This window comes from Meriones unguiculatus, chromosome 8, assembly GCF_030254825.1.
Source record: "Meriones unguiculatus strain TT.TT164.6M chromosome 8, Bangor_MerUng_6.1, whole genome shotgun sequence".
NCBI classification, from domain to species: Eukaryota; Metazoa; Chordata; class Mammalia; order Rodentia; family Muridae; genus Meriones; species Meriones unguiculatus.
In genome coordinates this window covers 56987354-57011513 of record NC_083356.1, presented here as the reverse complement: position 1 = coordinate 57011513, position 24160 = coordinate 56987354, and positions in this window count along the sequence as shown.

Here is a 24160-nt window from a genome sequence, read left to right as displayed (position 1 = left end):
TCTGGTAGAACTTCCTGCTCAACAAAAGGCCACCCCAGCTATTAGAAGTCCTCCCTCAACTCAGATGGAGACTCTGAATTCAACCATAGACCACTCTGGCCAGAAGACCAGAGGGGAAATAAAAACCAAGGAATAAAATATCCATCCAATAAAGTCAGAGTCAGAAGTTGCCTATAATCACCCCAAACTCAGGTGCCTCAGTGCTAGTTTAAGAACATAACAGCAACCAGAGCAATATATTACCACCGGTGCTCAGTCCTGAACATTCCAAAACAGATGAATTAAAAAAAAAAAACCTTAAAAATAACATTACGAAGATGACAGAGGTCTTTAAAGTGAAAATAAGTGAATCCTTTAAAGAAATAAAGGAAAAGACTAAGAAAAAATAGAAGAAATAAGTAAATCCCTTAAGGAAAGCCAAGAAAAAATGAACAAATAGTTGAAGAAAATGAATAAAATACTTGGGATTTAAAAAATTGGAAATAGAAGCAATAAAGAAAACATAAACTGAGAGAATTCTGGAATTGGAAAATCTAGGTAAGAAAAGAGGAATTACAGGCAAACAGAATATAAGAGATGGAAGAGAGAATCTCAGGCACTGGAGATATAATAGAAATTAAAAAAAAATTTAAACAAACAAAACACCCAACACCAAATATCCAAGATAACTGGATCACTATGAAATGGCCAATCCTAAGCATAATAGAAATAGAAGAAGAATCCAAGCTCATGAATCTCATGAATCACGTGAAAGAAGGGGGAGTTACTATGACCTGGAGAGGACAGGAGCTCCACAAGAACCAAATATATCAGGGCCCAGGGGTCTTTTCTGAGGCTATTTCTCCAACCAAGGACCATGAATGTATATAACCTAGAACCCCTCACCACATATAGACCATCACAGCTCAGTATCCAAGTGGGTTCCCTAGTTAGGGGAACAGGGAATTTCTCAGACATGAATTCAATGACTGGCTCTTTGCCCCCCCCACACACACACACAGGGAGAAGCAGCCTTGCTAGACCACAGAAGAGGACATTGTAGCCAGTCCTGAAGAGACCTGATAAGCTAGGATCAAATGGAAAGGGAGGAGGACATCTTCTCATCAGTGGACTTAGAGAGGAGCAGGAAGGAGATAAGGGAGGGAGAGTGGGATTGGGAGAGAATGAGGGATGGGGCTACAGCTAGGATACAAAGTAAATAAACTGCAATTAATAAAAAAAAATAAATAAATAAAAACAGAAAAAAAAAACCTCCCAAACAAAACAGCCCAAGGCCACATGGTTTTAGTGCAGAATTCTACCAGACCTTCAAAGAAGAGCCAACACCAACACTTCTCAAATTATTTTTAAAATTTTTATTTTTTATATTAAATATAGTTTATTTACTTTGTATCCCAGCTGTAGCCCCCTCTCTCATTCCCTCCCAACCCCACTCTCCCTCTCTCATCTCTTCCTATGGCCCTCTCCAAGTCCACTGAGAAGGGAGGTCCTACTCCCCTTCCATCTAACCCTAGCCCATCAGGTCTCTTCAGGACTGTCTGCATTGTCTTCCTCTGTTGCCTGGTAAGGCTGCTCCCTCATCAGAGGAAGTTGATCAAAGAGTCAGCTACTGAGTTCATGTCCTTGTTCCCCTTACAAATTATTTCACAAAACACAAATAGAAGGAACATTGCCTAATTTATTCCATGAGGCCATGTGTAATACCCAAACCACACAAAAATTCAAAGAAGTAAGAAAATTACAAATCCAATTTTCCTCATGAATACTGATGCAGAATAAAATAATCAATAAAATAATCACAAACCAAATCCAAGTACATGTCAAAAAGATCATCCATTATTATCAAGTAGGCTTCATCCCAGAGAATCAGGGATTGCTCAACGTATGAAAACATGTCAATATAATACAGAATTTAAACAAACTGAAAGAAACAAACTATATGATCATCCCATTATTTGCTGGAAAAGCCTTGGACATATTTTAACAAAACCCTTCATAATAAAAATATTGGAGAGATCAAAGATACAAGGGGCATACTTAAACATAATAAAGACAATTTATAACAAGCCTATATCCAGCATCAAATTTGATGGATAAAATCTCAAACAATTCCACTAAAAGATTGGCCATACTTTCCATGTCTTTTAAGTATAGTACTTGAAAGTCTTGCTAGATCAGTAAGACAACTGAAGTAGATAAATTTGGAAAGGAAGAAGTTAAAGTACCACTATTTACAGATGATATGATAGTATATATAAGCTATCTCCAAAAATTCTACCAGGGAATTCCTATAGCTGATAAATACCTTCAGCAAATTGGCTCGATAAAAGGTTAACACACCTCCACACATAAATACGAATTTATGTATTTATGTATACGAATGACAACTTACCTGAGAAAGAAAGCAGGAAACCAACACTTTTCACAATAAGCTCAGAATATAAAGTATTTTAGAGAAACTCTAGTCAATCAAGTGAAAGATCTATATGAAAATAACTACAAGTCTTTTTATTTTTATTTATTTTTATTTTTATTTTTAAGTTTTAGAGGCTTAGTTTATTATCATCATGGAGGGAAGCATGGCATCAGGCATGGCAGATAAGGTGTTGAGGAGTAGTTGAGAGCTACATCTTGATACTCAGACAGAAGGGAGAAAAAAATACTGGGACTAGCACAGGATTTTAAAACCTCCAACAAGGTCACACCTACTCCAACAAGGCCAAATTTCCTAATCCTGTAGTCCTTCCAAATAGTTCCACTCCCTGGTGAACTATTCCACTCCCAGGTCTCAAATATGAGCCTATGAGGACCATTTTTTTTTCTTCACTCTGGGCTTGAACAGACTCTACCTGAAGGCCATTATTGCAACTTCAAATATTTGTTCTTTCTGCAAAAGGAAAGGAATATTATCCACTTGTGTTAGTCATATTTCTCTCACTGTGACAAAATAACTGACACAATCAGGTTAAAAGGAGGAAACTTAAGCTTGCAGTTTCAGTTAACTGTAGCATTTTCCTGTTGGCTTTGGGTCTGTATAAGTAGAGTTTATTATTTCCTCTTTTCAGATCCATGAACTCTCCCTAGGCCTCTCCTTGTTACTTAGCTTTGGGTCTATGAACTGTAGTATGGTTATTCTGTATTTTATGGCTAATATCTACTTATAAGTGAGTACATACCATGTGTGTCTTTATGGCTGAGTTACTTCATTCAGGATGATATTTTCTAGTTCCATCTGTTGGCCTGCAAATTTCATTATTTCCTTTATTTAATGACTGAGTAGTATTCCATTGTGTAAATGTACCACAGTTTCTTTATCCATTCTTCTGAAGGACATCTAGGTTGTTTCCAGATTCTGGCTATTACAAATAAAGTGGCTGTGAACATAATTGAGCAAATGTCCTTGTATGATAGAACATCTTTTGGGTATATGCCCAAGAATGGTATAGCTAGGTCTTGAGGTAGAACTATTCCCAATTTTCTGAGAAAGTGCCAGATTGATTTCCAAAGTGTTGTATAAGTTTTCACTCCCACCAGCAATGGAGAAGTGTTCCCTTTTTTCCACATCCTCATCAGCATATGCTGTCACTTGAGTTTTTGATCTTAGCTCTTCCGACAGGGGTAAGAGGGAATCTCAGAGTTATTTTGATTTGCTTTTCCATGATGGCTAATGATGTTGAGCATTTCTTTAAGCACTTCTCTGCCATTTGATATTCCTTTGTTAAGAATTCTCTCTTTACCTCTGTAGCCCATTTTAAAATTGGATTATATGGGTTGTTGGTGTATAATTTATTGAGTTCTTTATATATTTTGGAGATTATCCCTTTGTCAGATATAAAGTTGGTGAAGATCTTTTCCCAATTTGTAGGCTACCATTTTGTTGTGTTGACATTGTCCATTGCCTTACTGAAGCTCTTCAGTTTCAAGAGATCCCATTTATTAGTAGTTGATCTTAGAGGCTGAACTGTTGGTGTTCTGTTCAGGAAGTTGTTTTCTGTGCCAATGAGTTAAAGGCTCTTGCCCACTTTCTATTCTACTAGATTTTAGTGTATCTTTTTAGTGTATCTGGTTTTATGTTGAGGTCTTTGATCTTCGTGGACTTGATTTTTGTGTGGGGTGATAAACATGGGTCTGTTTGCATTTTTCTACATGTAGACATCCAGTTGGACCAGCACCATTTGTTGAAGAGACTTTCTTTTTTCTATTGTATGGTTTTGGCTTCTTTGTCAAAAATCAGGTGTTAATAGGTATGTGGTTTTACGTCTGGGTTTTCAATTTGATTACATTGATCAATCAGTGTGTTTCTGTGCCAATCATGCAGTTTTAATATTGTTCTGTATAACTGCTTGGCAGGAATGGAGATACCTCCAGAAACTCTTTTATTATATAGGATTGTTTTAGCTATTCTGGTTTTTTGTTTTGTCCATATGAAGTTGAGAATTGTTCTTTCAAGGTCTGTGAAGAATTTTGTTGGTATTTTGATGGTAACTGCATTGAAATCCATAGATTACTTTTGGTAAGATGACCATTTTCGCTATGTTAATCCTACTGATTCATGAGCATGGGAAATCTTTTTTTTTTTTTCAATGCAGTTTATTCAGGAACCTTGAACAATCATCTGACCCCGAGGAAAACCAGCCCACAGCTTAAATAGCCTCTGGGTAGCCAACCCCAGCGTGCCACGTGGGCAATGCAGATAGGTCCACATACATGGAAGCAAGACAGATCCTCAGCCTTAGCCAAATGTGGAATTGTTCGTGACAGAGAGCACTCACCATCGGGAAGGTGGAAGGTGGAAACCAGCTCCATCTTTAAGGCATAGCATTCCGCAGCTCTCTACAGTTCCCACTTTTTGTTTTGGACGCATCAGGCAAGAGTAGAGGTCTGATCTCTGATATTAGAAATAAATTGGGACTTTGTACTGATGTTCATTTAGGTGTCATCCACCCAAAGAGCATCAGACCCGTCTGATACCTTTTTCTCAGAGGCGGGACCTGGGACATCAACCCGCATGCAATCAGACATGCTCTTCTCTGGGTCCAAAGCGGCTAACCCTGAGTGCAGTGCTTAGCCTCCAATCCTGAGCATAACATTTTAGCTTTTTATGGTATCCAACCATGCTTGGGGAGACTGTCCTGCTTCAATGGCTGTAAAGGCCTGAATGGTCATGGCTGCATTATGCTGTTGTGAAACTCTAATCTTGCATATATACCACAGGCAAACCAAGGAGACCAACACCAGAAGGCCTGGTAATGCTCCCATGCCCGCCCATTCCTTCAGATGATTCATGGCTGCAGCAATACATGATGATAATCCTGTGGCTAGTCCTGCGTCCACTCTGGTAGAATTTACTGTGACAATGGCCACTCTCAGCTGCTCCATCGTAGTATCGAATTCTCCAGTCCAATTACCTAAAATATAGCTAGACAATTGTTTAGACAGATTTGAAGCACAGGAAAAATTCTCATGTTATATGCTAGTGACTCAAAGTCCAGCATATTTTCATTGACAGCCAAGTTGAGCGATTTGCCATAGGGTATCAATTTGCTCCTTCATGAGGTCAATCCTCTGATTGAACATAATCAAGCTTCCTTTTAGTTGAGCATTAATTCCTTTTTGTACAACTAAGGCATGAGCTACATTGGCTAAATGATTATTCAGGGTCTGAGCAGTCTGCCCAGTATGACTCATGGCTAATGCCCCGGTGGTAGCTCCAACAGTACAAGTCTTTTTAAAATTAATTAATTAATTAATTAATTAATTCACTTTACATCCTGATCATAGCCCCCTCCCTCTCCCCTTTAGCTCTCCAACCTCCCTTCCTTTCCCTCCCCCCACTCCCTTGCTTATTCCTCTGAAAAGGGGAGGTCCCCATACTAACCCACCTTACTTCACATCAGGACTGAGCATGTCCTCTTTCCCTGTGGCATGGCAAGGCAGCCCCACCAGGGGGAAGTGATCAAAAAGCTGGCAACAGAGTTCATGTTAAAGGCAGTCCCTGATTTCCTTACTAGGGAACCTACATAAAGCCTGAGGTTCCCCTAGGCTACATCTGTGTAGGGGACCTAGGTCCAGTTCATGCATGGTCCTTGGTTGGCACTTCTCCACAAGCCCCTCTGGGCTCTGCTTATTTGGCTCTGTTGGTCTTCTTGTGGAGCTCTTGTCACCTCCAGGTCCTTTTTTTCCTTCCCTTCACTTTTCCACAAGACTACCTATGCTTTGCCCAATGTTTGGCTGTGATCTCAGCATCTGTTCCAGTCTGCTGTTGAGTGGGGCCTCTTAGAAGACAGCTGTGCTAGGCTCCTGTCTACAAACAGAGCAGAGTATCCTTAATATTGTTAAGTGTCATGGGTTGGCTCTTTCTCTGGGATGGGTCTCAGGTTGGGCCAGACATTGGCTGGACATTCCTCAATTTCTAGAGGATGTGCCTAGTTTTGTTGTAACTTAACATGCCAAGTTTGATTGATATCCCTGGGAGTCCTTCTATTTTCTTAAGAGAAATCTAGCAGGAGTGGATCTGGGGGAGAGGAGATAAAGGGAGGGGCTGAGAGGAGAAGGAGGGGAAACTGCAGCCAGGATATTGGCACATCCACATCCACTGGGAGAGTGTCAAGAACCAGCATAGCTGCTTGACACACACAGTTCCAGCAGAGCTGATCAGATTGCTGAAATTGCTGTCCTTCTATCTATAACTTTTGGGCTTTTGTCTTTGTGTGCTGTACTCTTGGGGACTTTCTGCATTATGATCCATTTTATGTCTTTTCCTCAGAAAATTATGTCTGAGTCTTTTTTAGAAAAATCCTAAGAATAACTTTGCCTGGCTACTCTTTAAAAGTCTTCCTTATGTGCTGGAGATCGTTAAGCACAGATAAGCACATAGCTCAATGAAGCCATTACTCTAAGAATCTTCTTGGGGTATGATCCCCTGAGCAAACTCAAACAGTATAATTGCTGCATGGTAAACAGGGGTGATTGACAAGCCCTGACTGGCAAGGAGTAAATGTTAGAGATTCAAGCCCTCTTTTTATTATATGCTTAGAGCTCTCTGAAAATGCAGTTTAAAGACGGGGGTGGGGTGGGGTGGGCAGACAGGGTATATGCCTGGAGGAATAAAACTCAGTAAATAAGATAAATCAACTAAAATAAACTTTTCCTACCTTATAGTGTAGATGATAAAAGAAGTTTGGTATTAGTATTTGCTATTCATAAAAAGACCAGTTCTGATATTTTGTTTGGAGGGCTTTCAAATTGCAAACACTAGCATCCTAAAAGCATGCTGTCATAAAATTAATGTCTTTGCTTTGGTGGGGACATTCTTTAGATTCTTTAAATTGGAATTTCAGGGCTGATAATAAAAATAAAATCTGTTATGTTTGTATTTTCTAATTTTGACTGAACTTGTAACCCTGGACATGCAATGAAAAATTAAATACATAATCTGTACTTCTTGGATAATCATGAGATTATCAAGTCTTTGTTTTATGACAGCTGTATAAAAAAAGAACACCTGGTTTCTAGTCAGTCAGAGCTGCAAGATTCCTCTGACTGACTCACACCTTCCACTCCTCCTCTCCTCGTTATCTCCCCTTTAAGCAATCTGCCTCCCCTGTCAACAACCTGTGACCCTCCATAGGGAAGGCCCCAGAAGATATAATATATTAGAGAAGAATTAATTAAAAAAGAAAAGATAATGCATATTGGTACTTTAAATTGTTTTTATATTTATATAAACCATATACTTTACTTAATAATTTTTATTAAAATAATTATTGAAGATCACACAAAGCTTTTATGATGCACCTAAATTGCTGATATGCAGACAGATTTAAGTTCTGTCTCCATCAGGCTTCCCTGAAAGGCCTTCTTAAATGCAAGAAGCCTCTGCAGTAATAATGCATATACTATCTAGAGTGAAACAAAAATAGATAACTACTGCTCATTTCATGCAGCTTATCATTTGTCGTGTATTTTGTTGTATTGTGACATAAGCTTGGACTTGAAAATAAGATCTTGGTCTTATGCTTCAGCACTAACTTTGTGCAAGTTCAACATGGATTTTCCATTTATAGTAGACATCTCAAACTCAATAGACCATTGAGAAAACGTCAGGAAAACTTTAAAATGACCTAACTGCTGAGGACATACTCGTAAACATTATTATAGGATTCAAACTGACTAAATATTTTCAGTAATGATTGATTTTAAAGGTCAGTCCCAGTTCAGTAATAGCCAATGTGTATCCTATCAGGCATTATAATCCAAATCAACAGAAAACCAGGTAGGCTGCCTGCAGACCTTCTCTCATCTCTCTGTTTCAAGATCCAATCCCCTAGTCTGAGCACCAGCTCAGCAGTAGGACATCTGTGGCAATGTTCTCCTCTGTCTCCTCCTGTCTTCTGTGGATCCCACAGATCCATGATTGTTGCTTTGCCCAGACTCCAACCCCAGTGGGCACACCTGTTAAACCAAGAGGTGCTCTTACCAGGGCAACAAGTAGGCTGAAGGTAGACTTTTCCTAATGCCCTTGACATCTAACATTCCCCTACCTCCTCTACTCCTTAGCTCTGTAGCAAAAAACCCAAGCATCTGCCTTATATCTTCCCTCTCTGACCTTATCCCCAATGCTTTAAAAACATCTTCTCTCTCAGCCTTCCTTTCCCAACGAATCCTATATCCCAACTTCCAATACGAGCAGGCAAGTAATGGGAACTAAGCAAAGCATAGAAACAGTAAGTTAACTGAAGACACTCATTTCTTCCTCCTTCCCTCCAAATCAAATCTCCCAAGTTCATAATGAACTAGTGATGCAACATCGAACCAGCTATAGCCTTTTCCCATATTCACATCTCCTGTAGATTACACAACCATGCACTTCTAACCTCCCCTTCTAACCTTTCTACCCACTTTGTCCCAAATCTCAACCAAAGCATGCTCTACCTGCTAAGCCAATGGTTTTTCCACCCACTAAACAAGTAGGCTGAAGGTGGAGCATATCTCTCCTACTGCTTCTGAGAGCCAGTCCTCTGGACTCCTTCCTAGCTGTGTAGCATAACAGTAGCTGGGGTCTCCCTCTCCTCCCTGATCCCATCCCTAAGAGATCACAAAGATCTTATCCTCTAACTTTTACTCACTTAACTCATCCCCCTAACCCAGTCTACGACAGCAGTAGGCTTTCCCTGTGAACACATGTAAGCTAAGCAGGCCAGGTAAACTGACAACACACATGCAATACACTCTTCTAAAACCCTGAGAGGAAATAGAAACCCAAAACCAAACACTCACCCAACAAAGACAAACATAATCTATAACAGCTAGGGCAATATGTCCACATGAGAACCAAGCTATTCTATCACAGCAGACCCTGAATAGTTCAACATAGGTGAAGCACAAGAAGAATGCTTTAAAGCTGCCTGTATGAAGATTATAGAGGTTCATAAAGAGAAAATTCCTTAATTAACTCTATTCAATATAGTACATGAAGCTTTAGCAAGAGCAATAACACAATTGAAGTAGATCAAGGTAATGCAAATTGAAAGAAAGAAATAAAAATATTTTATTTGTAGATGATATGATAATATATATGTGACCCTAAAAATCCAACAAGGAATTCCTACAGCTGATAAAGACTTCAGAATAATAGCTTGATACAAGATTAACTATAAAAAAACCAAAATCAGTAGTCCTCCTATATATAAATTACAAATAAACTAAGAAAGAAATTAAGGGAAGAACACCTTTCACAATAGCCTCAAAAATATAAAACATCTTGTAGTAACTTTAACAAAGCAGGTGAAAGACTTGAATGATAAAAACTTCAAGTCTTTAAAGAAATAAATTGAAGAAGATATCAGAAGATGAAAAGATCTTTCATGATTATAGATTAGTGGGGTTAACATGGTAAAAATGGACATCCTACCAAAAGCAATCTATAGATTCAATGCAATCCCCATCAAAATTCCAACACAAGTCTTTACAAACCTTGAAAGGATAATTCTTAAACAAACAAACAAACAAACAAACAAACCCATGATATCTAAAACAATCTTTCTCATAAAAGATGTTTTGAATATCTTCCTGTTCCTGCTTTCCAGTTGTACTACAGAGCTATAACATTTAAAAAAATTCTTGATTTTTGATAATGAAATTTTTGATAATAAAACCAGATAAACACAATGGAAAAAAGACAGGCTATTCAACAAATGGTGGTAGCCAAACTGCATATCTGCATTTAGAAGAATGCAAATACATCTGTATTTCTCATCCTGCACAAAAGCCAAGTGTAAGTGAACCAAACACTACAAGATAAAACCAGGTACACTGAACTTGATAGAAGAGAAACTGGGAGTAGCCTTGAATGAATTGACACAGGAGATGACGTTCTGAACAGAACACTGATAGTGTAGGCGCTAAGATAAACAATCAATAAATGGGACCTCATGAAACTGAAAAGCTTCGGTAAGTGAAAGGATGCCATCAATGAGACAAATGGCAATCTACAGAATGATAAAAGATTTTCACCATTACACCACATTCAATAGATAACTAATATCCAACATATGTGAAACACCTAAGAAACTAGGAATCAAAACAACAAAGAACTCAATTGAAAATGGTGTATAGATCCAAACAGAAAATTCTCAACAGAGGAATCTCAAATGGCTGAAGAATACTTCATGTTTAACATCCTTAGACGTTAGGGGAATGCAAATCAAAACTACTTTGAGATTTCATCTTACATCCATTAGAATGGCTAAGATCAATAATAGAAATGACATGCAATGTTGGCAAGGATGTGGAGCAACTACATCGCTTGTGGGAGAGCAAAGTAGTACAGCCAATTTTCAAAAATCAATGTAGTGGCTTCTCAGAAAATTGGAATTAATTTACCTCAAGATCCAACTATGTTACTCTTGGGCATATGCCCAAAGGGCGCTCAGTACTACCACAAGGACACGTGTTCAACCATGTTTATAACACCTATATTTGTAGTAGCCAGAAATAGGAACCAACCTCAACCAAAGAATGCATAAAGAAAATATGGTACACAATGGAGGATTATTCAGTTGTTAAAAACTTGACATCATGAAATTTGCAGGCAGATGCTTGGAATTAGGGAGTACAAAAAAATCATCCTAAATGAATTAATCTCAACCCAGAGAGAGAAATCTGGGATGGATTCACTTATACGTGGACATTAGCTGTTAAATACATGATAATCAAGCTACAGTCTGTAGACCCAGGGAGGCCAGATAAAGAGGCAGGGTCTGAGAGGGAGCATGGGCTTCTCTGCTAGGAAGAAATAGAATAGCTTTTACAGGTGTACTTGGGGTAGGTGAGGATTGGAACTGTGAGATCAGGTGCGGGTGGAAGGAGAGCACATGGGAAGAGATTGCTGGAACTGGGGAGGCATTGGGTGGGAAGGTGTGGATACCCAGCATGGTGGAAACTTCTTGTATCTATGACGTAGATCCTAAAGAGGGTGTCTAGTAATGAGGATCCGAAGTCTCAACAGGCTATCTCTTGTAGCTAGGCAAGGTTTTAAGGGGTGGTACTGGGTTACATTCAGTTGAGTTGGCCAAGCAGACCCCATAGAAACCCCTAAATAACCCAGGCTTTTTCTCAGACAGAGGGTTTGCTCTCTACAAATTGACAGTTGGATCCTTAGTCATCCCTCTCAAGTTTATGATCTCTTCTTTAATTATTACTGTTAGACACAGTAAATATGCATATGTACAGCTACTGAGCTCTTTTTGTGTCACTTTCATGTGTGTGTGTATAGAATTGACCACCTGGGATTGAAAACCTGTTGGGAGCTCGTTCTGGAGTAGGCTGGTGTTTGCCCCTGGCTCCTGTGAAATTCCCCATATCCACATTAACATATCATCTGGTGTCATTTTGATCTTGCTTATGTAAGAATACTGTTGGGATTTCATGGGAGCAGCATTAGGATTCTTAGATGTGCTTCTAACCATACATAAACTTTATAGACTTCTTGAAGCTTTTTAAGAGGCTCCTCTCTACAACTATATAAGAATTTTATAGAAGAAAATTAAACAGAATCAAAAATCTTAAACTTTGACTTTAGAATTGATCATAATTAATCTTTTGAATGGAGTAAAATATTTTGATCTGCTTGATTGATACTGTCTTTTTAAAAATAAGGTAGAATGGCAGTGTATTTCTACTAAATGATGACTTCCATTCATTAAATGTCTATTTGCATAAATGTTTTATTTTTAAGCCTTAGAAAGCTCTTCAATTTTGATATTATTAGTACAGTCTATCCCATTTGCCTTTCTGAATGATCATTTTAGTGTGTTTATCCTGTATTATGTCTAATATCCAATTATAAGTGAGTATATACCATTTGTGTCTTTCTGCTTTTAGGATACCTCACTCAGGATGATCTTTTCTAGATCCCACCATTTGCCTGCAAATTTCATGATTTTCTTGTTTTTAATTGTTGAGTAGTATTCCATTGTGTAAATGTACCACAATTTCTGTATCCATTCCTCAATTGAGGGACATCTGGGTTGTTTCCATGTTCTAGCTATTATGAATAAACCTGCTACTGTTTCACCATATACCCATCAAAATGGCTAAGATGAAAAACTCAAGTGACAACTCAAGTGCTAGAGAGAATGTGGAGAAAGGGGAACCCTCTTCCATTGCTAGTGGGAATGTTAACTTGTACAACCATTTCGGAAATCAATCTGGAACTTTCTCAGAAAATTAAGACTAGTACTACCTCAAGATCCAGCTATGCCACCACTAGGCCTATGTCTAAAATATACTCAAGTATACAATAAGGACATTTGCTCAACCCTGTTTCCAGCAGCTTTATTTGTAATAAAATTCTTGAGAATTAAATGAAATTAAAAAGAATTCCTTTAAAACATAAAATATTTGCATTCAATTTTAATGGAATATAGATCGTTTTGCATCCTATGGATTCCTATATTTTCTCATACTCCCTGATTAAGATTTTAATATATTTAGAAGTAACCATACTACTATGCTAATTCAAGACATAAAAGAAATATGCTTTATGTGCATTTAATATATTACTGAGTTATGCACTTATCTAACAAAGTACATAATGATCAGCTGATCTGAGATGAAACATTTTTAGAAAACTTGGTTTTAAAGGATTATAAAATACAGATGTGTTCTTGAAAGTTTTAAGTTTTTCTTAGACTTTAAAGGGAAAAAAAAGAAATAGCTGTCAGGTAGACAAAGAAGGCTAAAATCAATAAGCTTGGATGTAGCTATCCACAATGTAACGTAATAGTCCAGTCAGAAAAGGACAAATAAAATTCTGACTGAAGCCCCTTCAGAGAAGAATTATATTTCTGCCAAAAATTGCTGAGATCCTATTCAGAGCTGACAGTAGTTGTAGATTATAAGAAAGAGTCCAGTGTTACTTTATGATTATCACGCAGGTGTAGCTGTGACAGATAGGATTTCAGATCTTTCAAGTACATGCTCTGACCCAGCTCTCCACCCTCTTTTTCTTTTTATCAACTAGGGCTGCTGTAATTAGTTAAAAAAAATCTAGGGGGCTTAGATGATAGAAACATATTTGCTCACATATACGGGCTTGATGATTGAGATTGATATGGACTTGGAAGTTTTCCTCTGAGGACTCTTTCTGTAACATACATGACAAAAAGCTCATGAATCTTTATGCTTTTTTTTCTCCCCTGCCATAAGTCTAAGGTTTCTTCTGTTTTAAAAAATATTTAAGAACACTAGATGTAATGGATTAAAGCCCTCCCTTTGATTCTACTTTAACTACTGAGGTATTAGGACTTCAACATATACATTTGAGATCACTATTCAACTCATAATGTTTCAAAAAAGAGAAATATTTGAGTCTTCATCTTAACTCATCACCAATTTAAAAATAACAGCATAATGAGTTTGTACAATAAGCATTCCTTAAGCTTAAAAGACTAGCTGTATAATACCAACTGGTCATAGCAGAAGGCTTCCTGTAAAACTCAACCGGCATATGATGAAGTCCAAGCTAGACCATGGAGGAGGGCAGTAGTCCTCCTCCAGTTTGCCAGTCATGAATGAGCTGTGCTAGTGCTGGACACTTCTAGCCATGTTAAATCTCTTCAGTTGATCTTCCAAAGGGGCATGGATAACCCATTCTTATCAAACCTTGCCCAAATTACAGAGACACTGATCAAGTAAATGACTGGGTTATTTTGAGTTATTGAGTTTTGGAGTGTGTGTTGATAGGTAACTAGATCGCTAAACATAGTACAATAGTTTAAAATGACACATTAATTTTTACTTTCTAGGAAAAATGAAAATGTATGGTTTCTAACTCAAATTAAATCCTAAATTAAAGGTATTGAAAATAAACTTTAAAATGAATGTTTCAGACTCAGTATTTTGGAAAGTCTCTCAATCATGGTTCTGACCAGAGAAACTCCTGCCTCAGCCTCCCTACCATTAGGGTCTAAAACCTCTGAAACTAAAGCCAAAATAAATCCTTCATCCTTGACATAATTTTTCCAGTGTGATAAAAGCTTATCACAACAATTTATTTCCTATTTTTGAAAATATTGATGCTCATTGAAACTAAAATTAATCTACATTTTACAATTATGATCAGCTAGACTCATTTGTCAAGAACTATCAATGTAAAATTCTCCACTAAATGATGCACACATGAAGGCAAAAATAAGAGAAATGGGTAATCAAAATAAAAATCTCATTTTCTATATACTCGTATTAGAGAATTCTGATACTCCTTACTCAGAAAGAGTATTCCATTAACACTCAACCTACATGTGACCCAGTTCCAATTTAGACAATGTGTTGTTTACTTGAGAAAAGAAAGTAGCAGTTCATATCTAGATACATAGTATCAGCCATAGGAATAGACTGGGAAGAGCCATGGAAATTGTGTGCAAAATGAATCAGAGTTTTACATTTATTTTAAAAAGTGAGAATAGAAAAGTCCTGCCAATGATTTCACATTACATAAGACTAAAATTTATTGCCCATGATAAATCCAAGGAGAATCAATTTGAGTCAATGGAGCTGCATGAAATAAAGCCTACAACACCAAAACTCTTGGCTAAGACCTAAATACATAAAGAGTAAACATGGAGGAGGTACATGCTAACCTACTTACTTTGAGTGCAGGTAAACCCAGAGCAGGGATAAATCTTTGCCATTCAAAGATTACAACAAATAAGAAAAAATGTGCATGGAAAATTTAGAAAGACTTTATCTCAACATTCAGAAAAAGCGCCACAAAAAAAAAAAAGAGATATTTTTAGGCCTTCTTCACAAATTATCAGCAACATACAGACCAGATGATAGATACTGTTTGTCACATAGAAGTAAAACTGCAGTGTAAAATACATGGAATGAGAGGTTCAAGTGCCATGGAAGAATTTGTAATAATTAATATCAGACACAAATATATCTCTGAGGAAGAGAAAACTTAAAATATTTTTTTTATTCTGTCTCTCTTGAAAATCAGAAGAAAACAATTTGTTCAATAATGAATTGAAAATGAAGGGAGGGTTACAAAGATAGTAATAGAACACATCCCACACAATATATGCTTTAATCATGAGCTGAAACAAATTTCAACAGGATCCAACAACAATAAACAGTAATAGAAAAAAATTCCTAAGTCAGAGGCCAGAATTTGAAAAATAAAAATTATTAAAAAAAATTTAACTTTCTGAATATGCTGAATATCATTATGGAGTAAAAAAAAGGCAATATTATGTTTTAAAAGGGAGTGAATTGCAAGGGCACACAGCAGGACCCTGGTGATCTGAGAAAGGCTGGGGAAGATGCCAATGGGTAGACAGAGGCTAATACATACACATACACGCACACGCACACAGACACAGACACTGTGTCTTCTTGCATGACTGTGTATATTACATACACATTTGATAGCAGTTTTTTGTTTCATAGTTACAGAAGACTGTGAAATACCATGTAGGACCTGGAAGTCAAACCCTGGTCCTCCCAAGAGCAACAAGTGCTCTTAATCACTGAGTCATCTCTCCAGCCCCCTTTGAAGACAACTTATTTCTGATTTCACCATTTAGCAATTTAATAATATATAATTATTAAAGATTAAAATTAAAGAAGAAATGTAACTATTTGATGCAATTCAGAAGATGAATAATTACAAGTGACTTTAAGATTTCCACATTCAACATCTCTATCCATGCGTAAGTGAAGGAAAAACATAAAAATTTGAAAAACATAAAAGCTTTTTGGGGAATCATAGGATTAGAAGAATATTGTTACAGTGAGTTTATGTGGGTGTATTTTGGAAAGAATTATGAAACTAATTATATTGAGGCAAATTTCTGACATAAGAGAAAAAAGATAAATGAGATTGTTGGTAAGATTGATGACATTAAGCAGCACAACTTCTGATCCTGAATTTGAATAGGAACTATCATTATAAATTCAAGATGATTTTCTTTTAACAGCTTTACTGAGGCATAGTAGACATACAAAACAAAACAAACAAAACAACTGTGAGTCCAGGTGTTGGAGCTGAGAGAGCAACAGAGTTTGGAAAAGCAGAGTATAAGTGATCTGTAAGGAGAAAATAAGACAAATGAGAGGGACTCTAGTTAATGGAGGAGGAGGAAGATAAGTACAGAAGGGGAGAGGAAGATAAAATAACAGTATGGATATCTGAAAAGGAAATAGGTATTTACCTATATTATTTACCTAAAAATACCTGTAATACATGTAAGTCAGTAGATAAATACACATAATAGTGTAAATAAAAATTTCTAAACTGGGCTAACAATGTTTTCTCCAAGAGCCAAAACCATTGAACAAAAACACCAACACTGAGTTTGATAAATCATTATTTGAATTGTCAAGGTTCTCTAAGAGACTCTGCAAACCTTGTCACTCTTGCTATCACCCATTGTTCATCAGAGGTGTAAAGTAATTTGCTATTTCTGAAGACACTACGAATTCAGACACAGGACTGTGAGTCGGAACCTATATGAAAACCTCTTCTCTGTGGACTAACATTCATGGGACTCAAAGGCCTCATGTAAGCTCCCAAGGGAGGGAAGCAACCAAGAGCCCTACCCAGGTATTATACCTGTGAAACATAACATCAACAAGCACGCACAATAACTGTAAGGGTCAAGTAGTATCATACATACCTTAGCAGCAGCCAACAACAACTGTACTTAAGACCCCTTCAACATGACTGGCACTAGAAGCCTAGCCAAGTGCCTATGGCTAATAAGTCATGGATCTTGGAGGAGAACCTACAACTCTCACTGTAATAAACTAGCATAATCCTTAACTACATTCTAGGTATCTAAGTATTTGTCTTTATACACAGAGATAAAGTAGCCCTTACCACACATCAAGGAAACTTCTCTTTGTAACATCAGAAACTATTACAGAAAACTACAATCAATCAAAAACTGGAGTTGTAGATATTAACGGTATATAGTAAATATAGTAAAAGTACCATACCAAAGGATTAGCCAACATTCCAGAAGTAGGAGAGCAAAACTGTAAAAGTCAGAGGATCACGGGGTTTGCTATGAGACTACGTATGCTAGGAATGTCAGAATCTACACTCATAATTTATCACCAACATGACCTAAGCATGGTTTGACTGAAAACAACAATAGACATGCTCACATATACCTGTGAAACATAACAGCAGGTGAACAGTGGTACATAAAGAACAGCAAGCAGTGAAAGAATGCTAGGACAAGAGAAAGAGTCTTCTCCAGAGAAGAGTATACCAGTTTACTCTCCAGTACCAAATTATCAATAGTGACATATACATACAAATGTATGTATGTATATACATTATAAAACTGAGCAGGTTGTATGCATGTATTTAGTCATATTTGCATATATATATATGTAAAACCAACTAATAAAAAAGAGGCTATGAATTTGAAAGGGAGCAAGTAGGGGTACATGGAAGGTTTGGAAGGAGGAAAAAGGAAGGTAGAAATGGTGCAATTATATTATAATCTTGAAAATAAAGAAAAAATAATACTCGAGACCACTTAATGCATGTAACTTAATGATTTTAAAGATATATAAACATACACGACATCATCCCAACAGTCAAAAGAACAGGCATATAGAACACACCCCAGTGTTTTGTGTGTGTGTTTGTGTCCTTTTGTTGTTCTGTTATTTGTTTTTGAAGTAAGAACACTTAGCTTGAGATATGCCTTATCACTATGAACTTTCACCCTTGCCACATTAGAATATTTTAGAAACACAGAACACAGTACAGCACCTACAGTCAACAGTGTACTATTTTGTGCTTCTGTAATACTACAATATTGGTATATTGTCACATGTTATTTAAGCCTGTTGAGATCAGATTGTGGAAGTTTAGGAAGAATCTTCTTTCCTAAACTCAGGTGTGCCAACTGTCCTTCAAAATCCCTGTCCAGAAAAAGGCTAGCCACCTGCTTCAGAAAGAGAGGGAAACGGAAGTAGCCAACAATCACAGGTATTAGAAACATTGTATTCTTGGAACTGTCTGAATGCACACAATTTCCAGTCATGGCTACTACTGTCTATCTCAAGGCATAAAAATTCCTACACTGAGAACAGGGATTAGGAAGCACATACATGAATAAAACAATCTCAGGATCTCGAGCTTGCTCCCTCAATGAATTATCTTTTGGCTTCTCCAGGTAAATTCTACTGAATGTTCTTAGTCTCTGATTTGATAAAATTGTCTTTGTTTACTCACTTGATGGGACTATTTAATTAACCTTTTATCCTCCTTTATCACATGTCCCTTAACTGAGATCAGTCTTTCCTCATCACTTAATATTTAGCCTTTTTTGCTTTTCTTTCTACATTATATACTATTAACTCATACATTTGTTAATATGTATATGTATGTTTATCTGTATTGTATGTGAATATGTATGCATGCATTCTAAGTAGATTGGTTTCCTAGTTTTAAGTCTGTCATGATGCTTGTGTGTGTGTGCGCGCTTGTGCATGTTTGGAAAAGGCATAAAATTTAGTTGAAAGACAAAGTGTAAAGTCTAAAGTGGAGCTGTGTGGCTTCAGAATTGCAGTTATGACTGTATAGAAGTTCACCAAGATGCATAAAATTTGGATCTTGCCGAGTGTTTATTTGAATGGGGACATAAATACACCTATGTGATTTATTTAATTTGCAAGTTCTTTACAATCAAGTAATTATAATTAAAAAAAAAAAACGTACGAGTCTTCCAATCATCTATGTTGGTTTGATACTTTTTAATCCAACTGCTTCTTCCATATATAAATGTCTTGCATTTGTTCCTTTACTTTTGCTTATTGTATACTTAATAAACTCATTCATTTGAAGCCAAAAGCATGGCTATTATAGATCATTTTCTGGATTGTGCAGAATATCACCAAAAGATGAGTTACTCATAATGATAAAAATTTGTTTCCTATTTGTTTATTAGATAGAAGGAAAGAAGGGCCTCCCTTGTCAGTGGGCTTGGAGGGGAGGAGATGAGGAAGGCAGGGTGGGATTGGGAGGGAAAGAGAGAAGGGGCTACAGCTGGGATACAAAATGACTCAGCTGTAATTAATATAAAAATAAAAATTGATATTAAAAAAGAAAAGCTTAGAAGACAAGAGCACTGTAATAGCAATAACATTTTAGCAACAAATGATAGACTTTCAATAAGTAATTTCTCACTTTTTAAAGGAAAAGGCCAAGATTCCTTATAGAAACAACTGCTATTATCTAATGGAAAAATATATAAGACAAATCTGCGGTATTTTTGTAATATGATATATGAATGAAAAATCAAATACTAACCAACATTATGTCACCTCCCAAAATCACAGGAGCTAATTTAAAGGGACTCTCACTGGCCATTTGAAGTGAGCAATAGCAACTTGACGAGATTTAGAAGCACTCATGTGAAAAACCTTTGGGTATGTATGAGATTTTGTTGTTAGAAGTGGGAAGCATCTCCCCAACCCACAAGTGTGGATGGCATCATTCTATGGTGTGTAAACCTGTATTGAATACAATTGAGGAAGTGAGCTGAAAAACAGTCATTGTTTCTGTGTCTCTGCTTCTGACAGATATTGTGGTCACAAGGTGAACAGATGTGATGTCTGTTGTCTAAAGTGTTGTGCCTTCCATATTGGAATAAGGCTATGTCCCTTCTGTTAGCCAATAACGTCTCCTTTCCTTAAGCTGCTTCTTTTCAAGTATTTTGTCAAGGCAGATAGAAAAGAACCCAAAATACCATATAATTGATCATCAATGAGGAAAATATTCCAATGAGTTAAATAGACTCATTTCAATAAAGTCATTACCTATATTAACATAGTGAGTCTGACCAATATTTTACTCAGGAAGGAGACCAGTATTCTTTCCCAAGTCTGTTTGGCAGCTATCAACTATGAAGGAACATTCCAGGACAAACGGTAAGTAGTGCCTGTATTCACAATTAATTCCCTTTAAGCACCCCCCCATGCCTGTATCCAAGCTTCAAGCCAACTGACAGTACTGAGAGGGCTCACTATCCTGCCTCACTCTTTTACCTGGGTCACAATCAGAAGCTGACAAACTCTTCCAATTCTTGTTTTAATCCAAATCCAGCCCCCACAGAACCTGCCACTCAGCTGCTCCTCTCCTTTTCACAGGAAAATCTTCTGAGTAGTTAGCCTTCACTGGCTCTCTTTGTCCTTAGCCCTGCTTTACTCTCTGCACAGTATTATAAGTTAAAATTACAGAGTAAGTCTACTAACAAATTCATAGATGTTTCTTACAGTTCATCTGAACCTACCCAAAGTCATAAAATTCCTTTCTTCTTGGAAAGTCTCATCATCTGTATATGATAAAAATTTCCAGAATTTTAATCCTCTCAAGGTTTCTTTTCATTTTCCATACTGGATCTTCCTACTTTATTCACAATGCTAATTCAGGAGCATGTAGCCTGGGCAGTCACAGAGTCAGCTTGTTTGTTTGTTTCTTTCTCCATTTATCTATCTATCTATCTATCTATCTATCTATCTATCTATCTATCTATCTATCTATCTATCATCTATCTATCATCTATCTATCTATGTATTTATTTAATCACTTTATATCCAGATCCCAGTCCCCTCTCCCTCTCCCCCAGTTCTACTCCACACCCCTCCCTAATCCCATTCCCCTCTCTCCTTCCTCCCAGAGAAGGGGAGGCCCCCAATTGATACCAATCTACCCTGATATCTCAGACAAGTATCTATCATAACTGTCTTTTGAGAGGTCTCATTCGGCAGCTGATATAGAAAGATGCAGAGTTCCAAGGCCAAGCAACAGGCTGAACTTGGGGGTTGCTGTGGAAGAGTGGGAGGAAGGATAAAGGAATATGGAGAGGTCAAGGACATCACAAGAAGACCTACAGACTAATCTATCAGTCAAGGTTTTTTATTTATTCATTGTTTTATTAATAACAGTTTAAAGTACCACAATTTCTGTATCCATTCCTCAACTGAGGGACATCTGAGATTACACAATGGAATACTACTCAGAAATTAAAAAAATGAGGAAATCATGAAATTTTCAGGCAACAAATGGTGAGACCTAGAAATGATCATCCTGAGTGAGGTATCCCAAAAGCAGAAAGACACACATGGTATATACTCACTTATATAGACCTATAAGATAGGATAAATATACTGAAATGTATACACATAAAGAAGATAAACAAGAAAGAGGACTTGGGGTAACATCTTCACTTAGAACGACAAATGGGATGGAAATTGGATGTAGGAGAAAATAAGTAACAGGACAGGAGCCTACCCCAGAGGGCCTCTGAAAGACGCTACTTAGCAGTGTATCAAAGCCAATATTAAGACTCATAACCAAATCTTTGGCAGAGTGCAAGGAATCATATGAAAGAAGGGCGACTTAGTAAGGCCTGGAGAGGACAGGAGCTCCACAAGGACCAAATATATAAGGGTACAGGGCTCTTTCATGAGACTGTTTCTCCAGCCAAGGACCATGTATGCATATAACCTAGAACCCCTGCTCAGATATACTCCATGGTAGCTCAGTATCCAAATGGGTTCTCTAGTAAGGGGAACAGGGACTATTTCTGACATGAATTCAATGGCAAGTTTTTCAACACCCCCTCCCCAAGGGAGGAGCAGCCTTGCTAGGCTACAAAAGAGGACATTGCAGCCAGTCCTGAAGAGGCTTGATAAGCTAGGGTCAGATGGAAGGGGAGGAGGTCCTCCCCTATTAGTGAACTTGGAAAGGGGCAGGGAGAAGATGAGGAAGGGAGGGTGGGATTGGGAGGGAATGAGGGAAGGGGCTATGGCTGATATACAAAGTAAATAACCTGTGATTAATATAAAAAAATAAATAAATTTAAAAAATTAATAACAATTTATTCACTTTGTACCCAAGCTGTAGCATCATCCCTAGCTCCTCCCAATTCTACCCTCCCTCTTATCATGTCCTCCTATGCCCCTCTGCCAGTCCACTGATAGGGGAGGCCCTCCTCCCCTTCCTTCTGACCCTAGCCTATCAGGTCTCATCAGGACTGGCTGCATTGTCTTCTGCTGTAGCCTGGTAAAGCTGCACACTCCCCTCAGGGGGAGGTGATCAAAGAGCAGGCCACTGAGTTCATGTCAGAGACAGTCCCTGTTCCCATTACTAGAGAACCTACTTGGACACTAAGATGCCACGGGCTACATCTGTGCGGGCGTTCTAGGTTATATCCATGCATGGTCATTGGTTGGAGTATCAGTCTCAGAAAAGACCCCTGGGCACAGATTGTTTTTTTACTCACTCCTTGTGGAACTCCTGTCCCCTCCAGAGCTTTCTATCTCTCCCTTCTTTCATAAGATTCCCTGCGCTCTACATTTACTCAATGGAATAAAACTCAACAATTAAAAACAAGGAAATCATGAAATTTGCAGGTAAATGATGGGATCTAGAGAAGATCATCCTGAGTGAGGTATCCCAGAAGCAGAAAGCAGAGTATATACACAGGGTATATACTCACTTATAAGTGGGTACTTGATTTATAAGATAGGATAAACATACTAAAATCTGTACACCTAAAGAAGCTAAACAAGAAGGAGGACCCTGGGTAAGATGTTCAATCCTCACTCAGAAAAGGCAAATGGGTTGGACATCAGAAGAGGAAGAAAACAAGAAACAAGTCAGGAGCCCACCACCTAGGGCTTCTGAAAGGCTCTGTCCTGTAGGATATCAAAGCAGAGTCAGTTTTTAAAGGTGACCTTTAATCTGGATTAATGCTGTGTTTTGTCTATTGAGGAATTCTTGGAGTCCTCTAAACTCTCATTTTACTCTAGGGCTCCCAAATTTGTGGTTTGCCTTGTCTGTCCAAGTTGAAATACTGTAATTGCTGTAAGGATAGTCATCCTCTCCACCCTTCAGTTTGTGGTTTGGATCCTGTCCTCTGTTTCTGAAGATTTGTATGTTCAAATAGAGCCTATAATGCCCATTTCTCTGCAAAATTTACTTCCCTAAGGCATTCAAAACTGTAAAGGACACCCAATCCATCAATTTGCTGACGCAAATTTTGAGTGTGTGTATATTTATTTGTGCCTGTGAATGCTTGTTAGTGTCTGACCATGCTTGGATGTGTCTCCAAAATTAGGTTTTCTTGTTTATGCTTATATTGTCCAGTATTGTCTGGGTGGCCTAAAGATGGATCTTTGAGTATCCCTGTGGATTCTCCTCTTACCTGAGAAACACAGATGTCGGGGCTGGGGGGTCCACAGTACTAAAGACAAGAGAAAGGCAGCAGAGGTGAAATAAGGATACAGATGTGGGAAGAAGAGATACATATTGGGACAAGGAGTAGTTTAAGTTGGGTAGAGTAGCATGAATCAAGAAAGTTGTAGAGAAGAAAAAACAGCTGTGACCAGATTTATAGGATACTGAGAGCAGAGCTGGCATTGCCATCTGAAACTATCATTTTAGGAGAGTGGCTATTTCTCTGTGTGGGATGACTGCTTTCTCTTCACATAAAGGCAAATGCTGAGCAGAGCCACATCGCTGAATTTTGCTACAGACCTAACCTCTTCAGTCAGTAAATCACTTTTATGTACTTCACTAAATATTTTCTATATTGTGGGAACACACAGCTTTGGTCACCCTTTGGAC